Here is a 14,483-nt window from a genome sequence, read left to right as displayed (position 1 = left end):
CTCTACCCCAACACTTTCTATGTTGCAATGTACAAGCCTCTGGAAATCATGGAAAAAAAAATTCTGTACATTAACTCTGTTAACATGAGCATAATCAAGTGCAGCCCAATGAAAACAGTACATTAAACAGAGCAGTATCTCTGTGGATGGTTTTCTTTTATGTGGAAGCATTGCTTTCCAATGATGACTGAGTCATTCCTTAGAACAATAATGAAGACATGAATCCTAGATACTTAAGTTCGATAACTGAAAGCTTAAGCCTTCAATGTGCCATCCTTTCTGAAAGGAAACAAAACAAAACAATTCCACTTACCTGGACTTAGGTATGATTAATTATATCAGAAAGCTTGAGTGGGAAAGCTTCAAAGAGCATTTTTTCCTTACAGTGTGCAAAACTCCAGTGTTACATTAATCATACTATTACTTAAGGCTACTTAGTAAACTGTTACACTAACAGATACCAGTATACAGATATTTCTGTGCATTTTTGCTGATTCTTAGTACTGTTTTAAAATTCGGGAAAAAAGTGCAAGCACAATAAGCATTCTCACCATCTAGTCACAGATCGCTTGTAGCCCAGTAAGGTCACATATCTGTAATTGATTTTAGTTAAGGAATTGCAATTAAAAAAACTTTTGTTATTACGTATGTCTAAGTGAGCCACAGTGAAGAAAAAATAAAATCATAATTAAAAAAAACCCACAACCAAAGAGAAATACTGGTTAGCACATATACATATTTTTCTGAGTTCTAAAAAACTTGGAAAATTCAGCTGAAGCACAAAACCAGAAATAATTTCAAATGCAACTGCAGTCAAATTCCAGTAATGACAGACAGCTGTTTTCAGTACCCAAACTTATAGAACTGCAGGACAAATCTCATTGTGACAAAGTTATACAAATTAGTAGATCGGGGAAACAGCTAACCTAATCTCTGATGATGATGCCAAAATCATCCCATAAACTCACATCTATGCAAAACTTAAAATAAATTGCTTCAAAATTGGGGGGAGAGGAATACGTGGCTAGATTAACATCGAATGAGAAAACAGCTCACAACCAAATGGCTAATTTTACTAAAAAACACGGTGAAGAATTAATACACCAAGTGTCTTTATTCTTAGTTGGGTTTCTTTCCCCTTCAAATTCAAAGGGAGATCTACTGTCCTTAAATTCACCACAACTTAATATACTTGTCAACCCCTACATAACACTATGAACTCTTTCTTTAAGGGTGGTTTGTGATTACAAGCAAGATACTGACACCTCTGGAACTATTGTAAAGCACACAATTTTCACTTAAGTCTCTGAACACGTTTTTAGCATGTGCTGTACTGCAAACACCTGGAATGGTGTGGAAACATGGAGGAAAGAGTGGAAAAGAATTACATCCATACAGCATAAACATTCCTTACTGGCCATACTAGTCCAAGACTGGACGGCAAAAAAACCCCACAACAGTCACCTTTCAGACTTCTCATGTACTTCAGTGGGACCTTTCTCTTACAGAATTTTATGCTAGAACAGCCTCAAACTGTTCTATTATATTTTGTATAGCCAAATAGTAAGGAGGATAAACTTTATAGCTAAAGACAGAATTTTTTTTTCACACAAACTCAGGTTAGTGCAATGTAACCGTAGCTTTCAAAGCCTACCATACCAGGCAAGTTAGAATCAATCTTGACTTCTTAAGAATTACCAGCAATTTTGACATACTAAATAGCTTCATAATACAGTACTACTGCTCTTTAGCGAAGTCAAAAAGGTGATCAAGATTAAGTATGTTATGAAGTCTTTTCCAGTATTCAGATAAATATATTCATGTGTTCTTCATCAGTCATGAAAAAAAGAGGAAGAGGGAGAAAAGGAAAAAAAAAAAAAAAAAAAAAAAAGGAAAAGGTACTCAAACTTCATGTCATCATTTTGATTCGGTCAAGTTCAGTTAATTCTTCGACACAAAATACAACTATGCAACTCTTTTGGCACATTTTCTTGATTAGATTTAACCATAGTGTAAAACGTCTTCATACTTACTCTACAGGACTAGCATTAAGCATGTATGAGCTTGTGAATACCAGAGAAAACAATACGCTTAAATAAGTCTGAACAACTATTAATTTCAATATCTTTCTTTGGCCCTGATTACACCAAAACACTGCTACTTTTGTCAGTATCCGCAAGTTCATTTTCTTCCTCCCCTGAGTCCTTAAGTCAAATTAAAAAGTCAGGTTTAGATCAAATTAGTCTTTTGCATTATTATGAACAATCACAGTATCCAGCTGTGCGCAATAATAAATCTATTTTTATACAAAAGTATGCAGCAGTATCTTTCATAAATTATTTTTGCAGCTCTTTCCTCTAGTTACATACTTATGAATGTTTTCATACAATGCCTGTTTCCTGTTTCACCATCACTTCCTATCTAACGAAGCTCCAGAGGACATAAATCACAATGTTATCCATCAATCAGTGTTAGCCCTCATATCCTCTCTGCAGGTTCAGGAAACAGTAGGGTGGTTTGATGCTACTAATATCCATAATGGCAGACTGAGACTTACAAAAATATATGCTGGATTTATAGACATAAACACACATACACACTCATTTGTTATGTAATTTTATATTCCTGGAAAGTTTGGAAAGTTCCATGGTCTGGACTTTAAAAACTGTGGAAAACTTGAGGGTGAGGCATGAAAATCACGACAAAATATGGTAATTATGCAAACTTCCCAATTCATGCTATTCTCTATTTTTTTATGCTGTTCTGTGCTACAGAGGGCTCTGGTGCTTTGTAGAAACACTGATTTCACTTACACAAGTGAGTCTGGACCCAAGTTAAAGTTTAATAGAGAACTACCTAGTGTCATGACCAAGGTATTCCTATATCTAGGATTCACTGTCACCACAATAACCAGCATTTGTATGATTATAGCCTGTAAGTCACCTCTGCTTTCTAAGACTTTCTTTTACACACTCAAATTTGAGATCTTTTGAGAAGAGACTATCTAAGCACACACCAAGACCTTTATTTCGCCCATAGGCACTTCATAACATAAAGAAACCATCCATTATTAAGAGGAATTATGGCAGCATGCAGCTGGGATGGACTAGAGATAAGCAACTCAACAGATCTACTTCCATCTTCAAGTTAGGCCTCAACAGTCTTGTTTCTACCCTGCCTGGATTATATATTCAAACACATCAACAACACTATGTAGTGGAAGAATTTGTAAAGGGCTTAAAATACAAAGAAAGAGGAACTGTATGAAAGGCGATGCAGCTGATGACTACAAAACTGTCTACCTGTCATTTAGAAAAGCTGTCAGTGTTTAGCACTGTCCCCACACAGCTTGTACTGCCAGCTCATTTCAGCACTGCAGACCTTCGTCTTACTCATGTGCCTATTTCCAAAACCAGCTTCTTAGAAATGTGTAGGAACCTGGACTTTCATTTTGTGCTGATAAAGATCAAATCCAGAATACCTTCAACAGAAATCAATGTTCTTTCTCTGTGTAGAGGATAAATGTGGATAAAACATGAACACACTCCTCTCTCTTCAATACAAAGATGTTTTTGTTATCCACATGTACCTTCCTTCAGAGATACACAACCTGTCCAAAACTATACATTCTGTGTACTACTACAGGCTAGTGACACATATTTTTAACTATAATGGCTTTGCAGTCTCCCAAGTGTCAGAGACCATTTCTAGGAAGTTTTTTTGCAGTTTCAGCTTCCTATTTGATTACCTTGTTGACTGTTCAAACACCTGAAGAGGCAATAGTGTCCCATACCATTAATTTGTGACTCATTTCCACTGTGTCCTTAATAAATAAATACATAAATAAAGTGTTTCTTCATCTGATTACATTATGACTCTATTACATGCTGGAAAAGAGTATTTCTTATATACAACTATATACAGTTTCTAGTAGGGCTTCACAGTAAAGTTTCACAGCACAAAATAGAACCCAAAAGCAATTAGCATAAAAGTGGTAGATGATAAGGGTAAATTCATAAAACATTGGTCACTGAAGTCTACATTTAAGTCTTGATGACAGGTGTTGGAGTGTCTATGTTAAAAAAAACCAAAACCACAAAACAAAGAACAAAATTAACATCACTAGCAAGAGTTCGACATGAAAAAACAAAAGGCCACTTAAACTGATTATGAAATCATGTTAATCATTTAATCATATTTAGGTAATTTCATAGAAAGCATCTCTTTCTGAAATTATTTACTTCACTAACATTTGCTACAACATTATTGCCTCTTGTTAGGAAACACCTGAATTTTTCTCAGATTTTTTTTATTTAAAGTATATTTATTTCACTCTATTTTACAGTCTAGTACAAATACTGTAAGACCCTGGAAACGTTTCTTTCAGCATGCTCATGAAAAGGTAGGTTCATTCAAAATGTTATTTCACAGAATTACTAGTGTACAGTGATGATGTCCCATTTCCATGTATTGTTTATTACCAGAGCAACAAGTAATAACATTAAATATAACTGAAATGTCTGGCATGCAACAAAGCTGAGTGGAAATAATTAGCAAACACTCAACTGTGAATTGTTTTTCATCTGAACAGAACTAAAATGGTAGGGCTGTAGCCTGTAACTTGTCAAATCTCCAAAAAGAAACTATGGTCAAGGAAAGAACAGCTAACATGCTAGACAGCAGAGCCAGCCGAAGTATTAGAATGTTTAAGAAGTTGTTTTGGTTTACAGGAGCCACTTTAGCAGCCTATTTAAGACTCAGTCTTGACCTGTGCTAAAATCAGCTGTTTGAACTGCTCCTTTCTCCCATCTCTGAAGAATTACCTTGTATCTAGCTGTCACAACTGTGGCACTTGTTCCAGCCCTGGGAGGGGGAAAGAGGGGCAGCAGGGCAAGCATGTCTTTCTCCAGTATCAGGCAATACTTGAAGTTCAGAAGCTAAGCTGGTTTATGTGTAAGATAATGGTTAAGATGTCTTAACACCGATTCTAACTCCTAGTTATCTTCCACCAGAAGCAGACACAGCTGTATCACCATCTGGGCATCAACCAAGGAAGTGTGGCCAACGAGTCGAGGAAGGCGATTCTCCCCCTCTACTCCATTCTCATGAGACCCCACCTGCAGCGCTGCATTCAGCTCTGGAGCCCCCAGCATAAGAGGGGCATGGACCTGTTGGAGTAAGTCCAGAGGAGGCCACAAAGATGATCAGGGGGCTGAAGCACCTCTCCTGTGAAGACAGGCTGAGAGAGTTGGGGTTGTTCAGCCTGGAGAAAAGAAGGTGGCAGGGAGACCATATAGTGGCCTTCCAGTACCTAAAGGGGCTGACAAGAAAGATGGGGACAGACTTGTTAATAGGGCCTGTTGTGACAGGACAAGGGGTAAAGGTCTTAAACTAGAAGAAGGTAGGCTTAGATTAGATATTAGGAAGAAATTCTTCCCTGTGAGGATGGCGAGACTCTGGCGCAGGCTGTCCAGAGCAGCTGTGCTCAAGGCCAGGCTGGACGGGGCTTGGGGCAACCTGGTCTAGTGGGAGGTGTCCCTGCCCATGGCGGGGGGGTGGAGGTGGGTGATCATTAATGTCCTTTCCAACCTGAACCATTCTATGATTCTATGACCATTGTCCTTGGTAAACTAAGGAAAAAATGTATATATTAACACTCTGATAAGTAATCCACAGTTCATAACTACAAAATTATTTTTATTTACTACTTGAAGTTAGATATAAAGCTGCCTTGTAGGAGATACAAGCATATTTAATTGTGGTTGCTTAATGTAATTGGTTGCTCTGTACCAAGGGATTACTCTGTTGCACTGAATTTGCAATTTATATTTCCATATGGCTGAGAGAACTGTTTTAGAAAATCACAGCACTTTTTTCTAGTGCAAACTATAAATGCATGATACATAAGTATAAATCATACACTATAACCAATTCAAGTTAGTGATCCAATGAGTGAGTGCAATCATAAATGTTAATTTTTATATTTTTTTTTCAATTTTCCCCTTTTTCCATGCCATTCAAGTAATTTTATCCTATAAACATACACGGAAATACAAGCTAACATTAGAAATTATTTAATCAGCAAGGGAGGAAAAGAAATTATTTCAAACAAAATAAGCTAGCCCACAAGTGCAACAAATCTTTTAAGCAGACATCATATGTTATCCAGTTTCTGTCAATGGTAATAGCTCATATTTGGAGTAGCCAATCAAGAAGGCAATCTTATTCATTGTAGCTTTAAACATCTCTGAAACTATTGCCTACAAAACAGATACTGATCACTACTCCAGAAATCACATGAGAGACCCTGCAATAACTTGATTAGTTTGGCTGTTCACTACCGAAAAACATAACTGAAGCATTTATACAGCATCTGTTCTACAACATACTTTTTTCCACAGAATTAACTGTCAAGGTATACACTTTCTCAGTAGCAAAATCCATCCTTGTTTCTTTCCATCTTATTCTAATAGGCAATGGATAGACAACCTTATTTTCGCATGTAGTAGAAAAAACATCACAAACCAACCTTGTTCTTCAGAAGACAGTTACATTCTTTTCTGTACAACTAGCTTTGAGTAAGTAGGTTTTAGTTTTCATCATGTGACTACTTAACAGTTTCAAAGACAGTGAAAAGTATTCAAATCCTGAGCAGATAGGAAATCTTCATTATTTTCATGCATAACTGCCAATATTTTTATTGTTACGCAAATTAATTGCTGTAAATAAATAAAAATATCTGGGAAATATGGTTCAGGGATTCATCTAGCATAGCAATTCTCATTTTCATGTATTAGACCCATGCAGGTCACTCTTTCTCCCCTTTTAGAAATCAGTGCACAGCACCAAATGGGACAGTACCTCATGGCAACACTGAAGTACTAGAGAGTTGATCCCCTTTGTCTTCATGTAACATGGAATTCCCTCACTGCTCAATGCATTATGTAATACAGATGAACCTACCCGCTTGTTATGTGCCATTATGCCTTTGTATTTCGGGATATTTTTTGTCACATATGGTTTACCAGTTAAAACATCCACGCTGGTCAAACATACATGGTTGATCTCTGAGCAGTTCTACATATCTTTCTTTCTATGTCCTCATCATTTTTGAGATAGCAAAGAAATGTTTTCCCATGGCTGCCAACTGCAGTTTGGCAAACAAACTACACACTGTATAGCCAGAAAGTGAGTCTGTTGGGGAAACCAGCAACCATACCACCAATTTTTGGCTGCAACATTGGGAAACAGTAGAAGAACTTACTTGGAACTAAACACTTCATCGGCAAGAACTTCTTCCCAAAGTTTTTTAACTACTAGTGCTATAAAGATAAAGAACTTGTGTTCTTTTATTATTTTTATTTTACAATCCCCATTTTAAGCAAATTACACAAAGAGATGTCAGAAGATAGCTTTTACAAGATCGTTGAAGGCAGTCAACAGGATAAAGAAGAGATCCATAGTAAACACTGTATTGAAAGGAAAAAGCACCAGCATAAATTTATCCCTTATACACCAGAGAACCTGTATGGGAAAGAGGCAAGTGCCTCATCTGCTAGAATAATTTCAGAGTTTATACCTTAGATGTGAGAACTAGAGCAAGACAGTTAAGGAAGTCAGGCTTCATGAATTCTGATGGTCATAAGATTAATTATCCTTTTACAGCCTTAGTTTTGTTTTTATTTTTATGATCTTTCAAAACCCTCAGAGCATGAATTATTTGAATCTGAATTTATTTAGATTTCAGTAAATGTAATCTACAGCTTGCAGAAATCAAGGAAAGATTTGCAATATTATCCAAGCACTGTAACAACAACCTAGAATGTTACAAAACAAAGTAAGAACATAGCATGTGCGTAAACTGGGTTAACTTAATGCAACCTGGTTTTCACAACCATACTTTTTTGGAAGCTTTCTGTCTAGTCATATTGCATTCAGACTGAAATGCCTTAAAACAAGGTACTTACATTCAAAAAAGGATAAGATCCTTTCAGATACATAGAAGGAAGACACAGGGCTCAAAACAGAAAACAAAACCCCTTATCTACTAACCCAGGTCTACCGTATTAACAGAGATCATGTTTCTGTCATAAATGCCTGAATTATTTACTTGGTGCATTTATTTGTAATATAAATGCTACTGTGCCAGTTAAGTGCTCAGCATTCCAGTATCTCATAATCTTGTTGTACTTACATGGAATAAGTATCCATTACCACTTGGAACATGCATTTAGCCTGCTCAACTGACTGCTTAATGAGGTCTGGAAAGTAAAAGCCTTATCTGCAAAAAAGCCAATGTAGAAAGAAGCATGCATACACTCTTTTTTTCCAAAGCAAAGAAAAGTATTTGTTCTGTCTTGATGTGAAAAGGAATGAAATTAAGGAGAGCGTTCTTAATAATCATAATCAAACAAAAAATGAAATACCTATGCATATTTCCTAACAATGAAAGCAGTGCTCTTTTCCATTTGTTGAATATTGTATTGTTAGAATTTTGTTTTTATAAATACTATTAGATTTTCGAAATCTCTCCTAGAATCTATGCATTCTCCTTCACCCCCACCAAGTGAGTTCTTTAGGAATTCCACAGATAAAAACAGGCCTAGTGCAGCTCCCTTTAACATCTATTTTGGAGTCTTTATAGTAAGCCAAACTAGTCTGCATTTTAGCTCCAGAAACAGAGAGTCATCATTAGCTGCATTCAGTCAGGTTTTAATTAACATACTAGTCATCACCAAGTGTTTAAACGATATTTTCAGTAAATGCTGGCTAACTCCCTTTCACTCACTACTCAATTTGTAGCTGCATACAAGACTGACAAAGGAAACCTGTTACTGCTATCATTGCTATACCACTGCTGCCAATGCAAGTTAAAACAATATCCTTGACTTTATATAGATGCACAAGTTGGATCAGATAGAAATCTGAAATTGCCATTGAGATCATACAGACTGTTTCTTACCATGTATCTGCAGCAAACACATTAAGTCTGAGTCAAAGGCACTCAGCCAGAAGTATTTGCTATCTAAAACATTTCAAATTGAAGCACAGACCCTACATGGCAAAAAAATGCATTGACTGACTGCAGAAACCTAGGTTTCTTTTAAGAAGCATTCCATGAACTTATAGTTGTCTACCTACTGGAAAACACTGTTTGAAGTGGAATATTCTATAGAAGAGTCATTTCAATGCTTTAAATTAACTTTATGCTCAATGACACGTTTATTTTGCTGCTTAAAGATCCACAATTTTATTAAATTATTTAGATTTACTTTTTTATTCAAAAAAAATCCAAAAAAACTCCGAAGAACTTAACTGACTCTGCAGCAAACAAAGCACTTAACCTTTTCTCGTAGCACATCATTACCCAAGATCTGGTATAGAACAATTCTTACATCTGTAGAAAGATCACTGCTGCTACAGAAAGCTTCCTTTTAGTTCCTGTACATGCACAAGGAGAAACCGAATAATTGGTCAATTATTCTGATGGGGGAGAAAAAAAAATGCCTTGCCATTCTAGCAACCAAAACTGATTTGCTTGTGCCCGCTTTCTTCAGTGTGCAACACTGGGCATCTGCCAGAGCTGAAAAATTAAAGTTTAATTTCGAATAGTGTCATGATGAAGTGTTTTCCCCAAAAGGAAGTATGACAAAAAGCTGTTTCCTGTTTTCTGCAAACTGTGTGGTCATATTATCCATAATGTAAGTAACAAGAGCTTAAGTTTGTCTACTGAGAAAGAACTTGTTTTCACATACTGCTATACTCAATTGCAAGTAAAAATACAAACAAAAAGCCTACAACAAAACCTACGAGAACTGTTATGTAAAATCCATATGCTTTCTCTATGTATAAATGTCCTTTATTGTTCACATAGGTTGATCCTGTCATTCAAACTTTGCTTTTCTCCCCAAGATATCTCATTTGTCTCCACTTACCATGATGCTGTAATTAGTGTGACACTAGTCCAATGCATTTGGTGTGCCAGTTATATGAAATCTCCACGTTGCTGTTGCCATTTCATGAGAGAACTGGCTTCACTAAAGACAGAATACAGTTAATTTCTTAATTAATTGTAAATGGGGAGTACTAGGAGCAGCCAAAAACTGGAGAAGGTCTAAGCCTGTAAAATGGAGCTGCAGTCGGGCATTGGTTAGGTATATAATCTTTTGTAAAAAGCAAAGGGTGGATGGGGAGCCCCCACACTCCCAGGATCCCTAAATCTTCCAAGATTATTATTTCCCATTCTTGTGCTACTTCTTCCCTCACGTTTCATCACTGTTCAAAAGCTATGCAGCATCTGTGAACTAGGCACATGATATAACAAACAGATCTAAAGGATGGAACAGCACTGCCTCAATGATGAGTCAGCACACACCTATTTCTGAAGTGAAATAAGCTTTTACTTCACACTGGAGAAATTTAAATAGCCCTTGAAAGAAACAGGTCACTGTATCTCAGACAAGAGTAAATTCTGAGGAAAAAAACCCAAACACCACCTCTGAAACAAGATACCAATACATTGGTAAAATATTTCTTACTGTCATATGACTCAGGGCAAGTTAGCTTCCTCATGGCTACTGGCTATGAACTGCGCAGAAAAAACAAGTACTGGAACAGTCAATGTTGCAGTAGTATGTTGAAAACAAGCACACAATTTTTCTTAGAACTGTCTGCCCTCGTAAACTGCTTGTACTTCTAGGATAAACTGAGGATATAGGAACAATGTTCCATTTACTAGATAACTAAGAGATTCCTAAATGAACTAGCCGTTTAGTGTCTCAGGTTTCTTTACTTTGTACAAGCATGTAATTTAGTGCTATGAGTTGAACATTAAGTTTAGTCAAGTTTTAAGTACAGACAAGCCAAAATAATATCTTATGCAACTGAATACCACTTGCAGTCAACAATAAAAGATCATTTAATAACAGAATTAATGAAAGCCATTATTTTATTCTTCCCAGTAGCTTCACGTGCAATTAAAAAAAAAAAAAAAGTTGCCACTAGTTAACAAATTTCTGTTTTAAGAAAAGCAACCATGCCAACCAAGAGTTTTAATACATTTTAATTTAATTTAAAATGCAGAAATGCAAAACAACAACCCAGAATTTCCCCTCTCCAATCCACTGGACATCAAAACTTAAAAGGGGAGGAGGAGTAATTACTCTTCTTAATTAATTTCACCTAATTATCTTTGGTAAGTAAATCACGCAGCCTTTAAACTCCAAAAATCCCAAGTTTTCACCACTTTTCTAATTTTCTGCTCTATATTATGTTAAAAATGCAGGGATTTTAAACATATCTCAGATTAAAATGCAGTCAACTTTTTGAAATGGGCATTTCTCTCCCTCCCCCCTCCCCCTTTTAAACAGCATCCTTATCTAAGGCTCTTTGTATGTACGCTATTTTGCTCTCAGCTAGCAGCTGAGAAAACCTGAGTTTTTTTGGCATGAGCTCGGGCCAGTGAAGGTCTGTTCTTTGACCATACATTTATGAAATTCTTTTCCTTCCTGCTTCAGAAGTACATTAGAATTTTCTCCTTTGAACTGACTGTGCATTCAAAAAGTATACCTGTATTCTGCAATTTTAACTTCTGTCTCTTTGGTCTGTCTAGTTTTTCTTCCCTCCACAATGTGAATAGCACAATTCTGGGTATAAACCATTCCACTCATAGAAAAGAGTGCCAAAAATAAAGCAAGCTTGTAAAAAAAGGTGATGTAATATGACTAAGTGCTCTCTGTATAGATTATATAGTTCCTCCTACAAAGCAAATGTTCTGGCAGGGAATCTTTAAGCCAATAATGACTCATTAAAACCTTATTTTTTTTCTAAGCATCTGGAAGTCACTGTATATTGGTAGAAAGTATCAGCCAGGTGGAACAAATACTTGGAAGATCTTAAGTTGCATTTTTAAACTAAAGGCTGCCATTCTTTAGAACTCTCAAATTCATTAACAAAATCTACAGAGCTACAGAAGTAAGCCAATGCATGGACAAATGGTATTGAAAATTCAATACCTCAATATTGACATTTATAAATATTTTATTAAAAAATGCAATTACTTACAAATATTAAATATAAAAATTATTTCTAACACAGCTTGGGCATCTGATTAAGAGTTACATTAGATGGTATATTGCAGTATGTAATTTGGATTCATCTAACATCGATAAAAGCACCAGCTATGCTACTCAAGACAGAATGAACTCAGCACCTCCACTAGTTTTCTTTCTGCCATCTATGAACAGTTACTGTCACAGAAGTAAAATTCCCAAGGTTATGACTTATTTTTCCAAGAGGTGTACAACACAATGAAGCAGATTCAAAACAACTTCAACACCTGTACCATATGATACTAACTTCACAACAATTGCCATTACATTGGAAGCATACCTCAACTTCCAAGAACTACATACAAGCACAATATAGTTGTTTCTGTAGATGTTTCTACAGAAAAAAAATATATATCCAAAGATTTTATATATGCTAGCTGCCTGGACCACTTTTCTCTTCAAAATGAATCTCCAATTGACACAAGTTTTAGGTTTTTAATAATTAACATACATGTTTTAGAACTAGACATTTCATTTCAAACTAGTTTTGCGTATTTTTTAAACCATATTTTTATGCAAAATAGAAAAAAGAAACTGCTAACATAGGAATGTGTTTAGGCAACCATTAATGCACTTAACAAATTTCATTTTAGAGAATCAAACTCCTCTATTCATTTGTTCAACTGTCGGAACAGCATACTGTGTTTTAAAAAAGCAGCTCTAAAATTCTCCTGTTCATTTCACTAAAACCAGATTAGCATGATCTTGACTGCTGAGCATCACTTTAACACCTCATTAGCTTCTCTTCTAAATAAGAATATATAAGCCCAGAAACTAATGTTACGTTACTGTATTCTCCTAGTTCCAATAGTTACACCATTATGTTTCCTACACTTAATTAGTAAATACAGCATGCAGAAGCTGACAGCAAAAGGCATTGAATTCTGCATTTGACTTACAGATGTGAAGCTAAACAGAGAAAATTGTGAATTGTCAGTGAACAAGATTATAAACGTTCTGCCTTATTGCTTTAGGGTAGGAAGAGAAGTGTGGACATAACAAACTTTCCAGACTGCGTAAGGGCAAAGCACAGGAAGTGCTCTGCTAAGTACTGACCTCTTTGTGCCAGCGTTTAATCAGTGGTGCTGACAGATTGTCAACAGAAGTTTGAACTGGGAAGAGCAGTAGTCAAAGCACAGCAATACAAGCAGTATCTACAATAGCAGGGGATATGCAAACTAGTAATGACATGCTTTGGTGAGGATGCATCACTTTCAACAAAAGCTTTCCTGTCTTCAGAATGAAGCACCTGGTACCTGCCATTCCTGCGATAAGAGCATTCATCTTAGCACTGGAAGGCCAGTTCTGGCATTCTGCTCAACTGAACTGAAGTAGGCATTTTAATCTTCCAGATAGTATTCTAGGCTCAGTTTTGGTTTTTTTGGTGTGATTTTTTCTTTCCACATACATGACAATCACTTCTGATTTTCTTGTTGTTTCCATGAAAATATTATTTGCTTAATATAACCTATCTATCAGGACAGTCACATTGTAAAAGCCCAAGGTTCAAGTAATTGGTCATGAAAAAACAGATTGTTTCCTTTAGCTCAGTCAAATGTACCACTGTTTAGTCACCGAGTAATCTTAATCTGCTAATCTGGGAATATAACAAGCTTCTTATTAAACTAGTTTACTTGAAATATAAAAATATTTATACAGAAATAAGTATAGGCATTGGACATACTTAATGAGATACCTGCCTTTCAAAACTGGTATTAAATTTAAATTTTAACTAGCTGCTGACAAGCAGTCTCTTCTGTATCTTATACATTATACTGAAAGATAAAAAGATACTAAAAGATATACAAATAACTGACAGGAAAGTTATTTCCAGACTGCTGTTATAAGGGCAAATTAATTTCATCACTAGAAAGTGGTTAATTAATATTCATATTATATACGTCTTTATTTACAAATTTGAGTTTCCAGTGCACTTTTCTCACCTAAAAAACTGCAACAACATCCGAAGACTATCAAAACTGCTACGAAAATTATATAGTTCTGCTTTCAAATATCACATCCAGTAACTTGCCCTTAACTGCTGCCCTGTACGGAAATTTGATTAAGGAACATTTGAAAGCCTAAGTGCTAATCGACCATAGATAAAACACTGCAAATTTGTGAGTTTATTGTGTATTACACTCCAGAACAATTGCAGGATGAAGTTGTGGGTTTTCTCCAGTTTTTTATAAGCATAACCTCACTACAGTGAACAGTGAAAACATTGCTTACTGGAATTTGAACCTAGAATGTGAAAAATAAGATCCAAGAAGTTAGCATTTTTTCACATAAGGAACATGACAGCTAGCCAGTAAAGTTTTCACTGATATGCAGGCAGAATTATCTGCCAGAGTCCTGACTCATAAGCAGCTT

Source organism: Falco peregrinus, chromosome 13 (genome assembly GCF_023634155.1).
Source record: "Falco peregrinus isolate bFalPer1 chromosome 13, bFalPer1.pri, whole genome shotgun sequence".
NCBI lineage: Eukaryota > Metazoa > Chordata > Aves > Falconiformes > Falconidae > Falco > Falco peregrinus.
The sequence above is the reverse complement of the archived record's forward strand: the minus strand, read 5'-3'. Positions refer to the sequence as shown.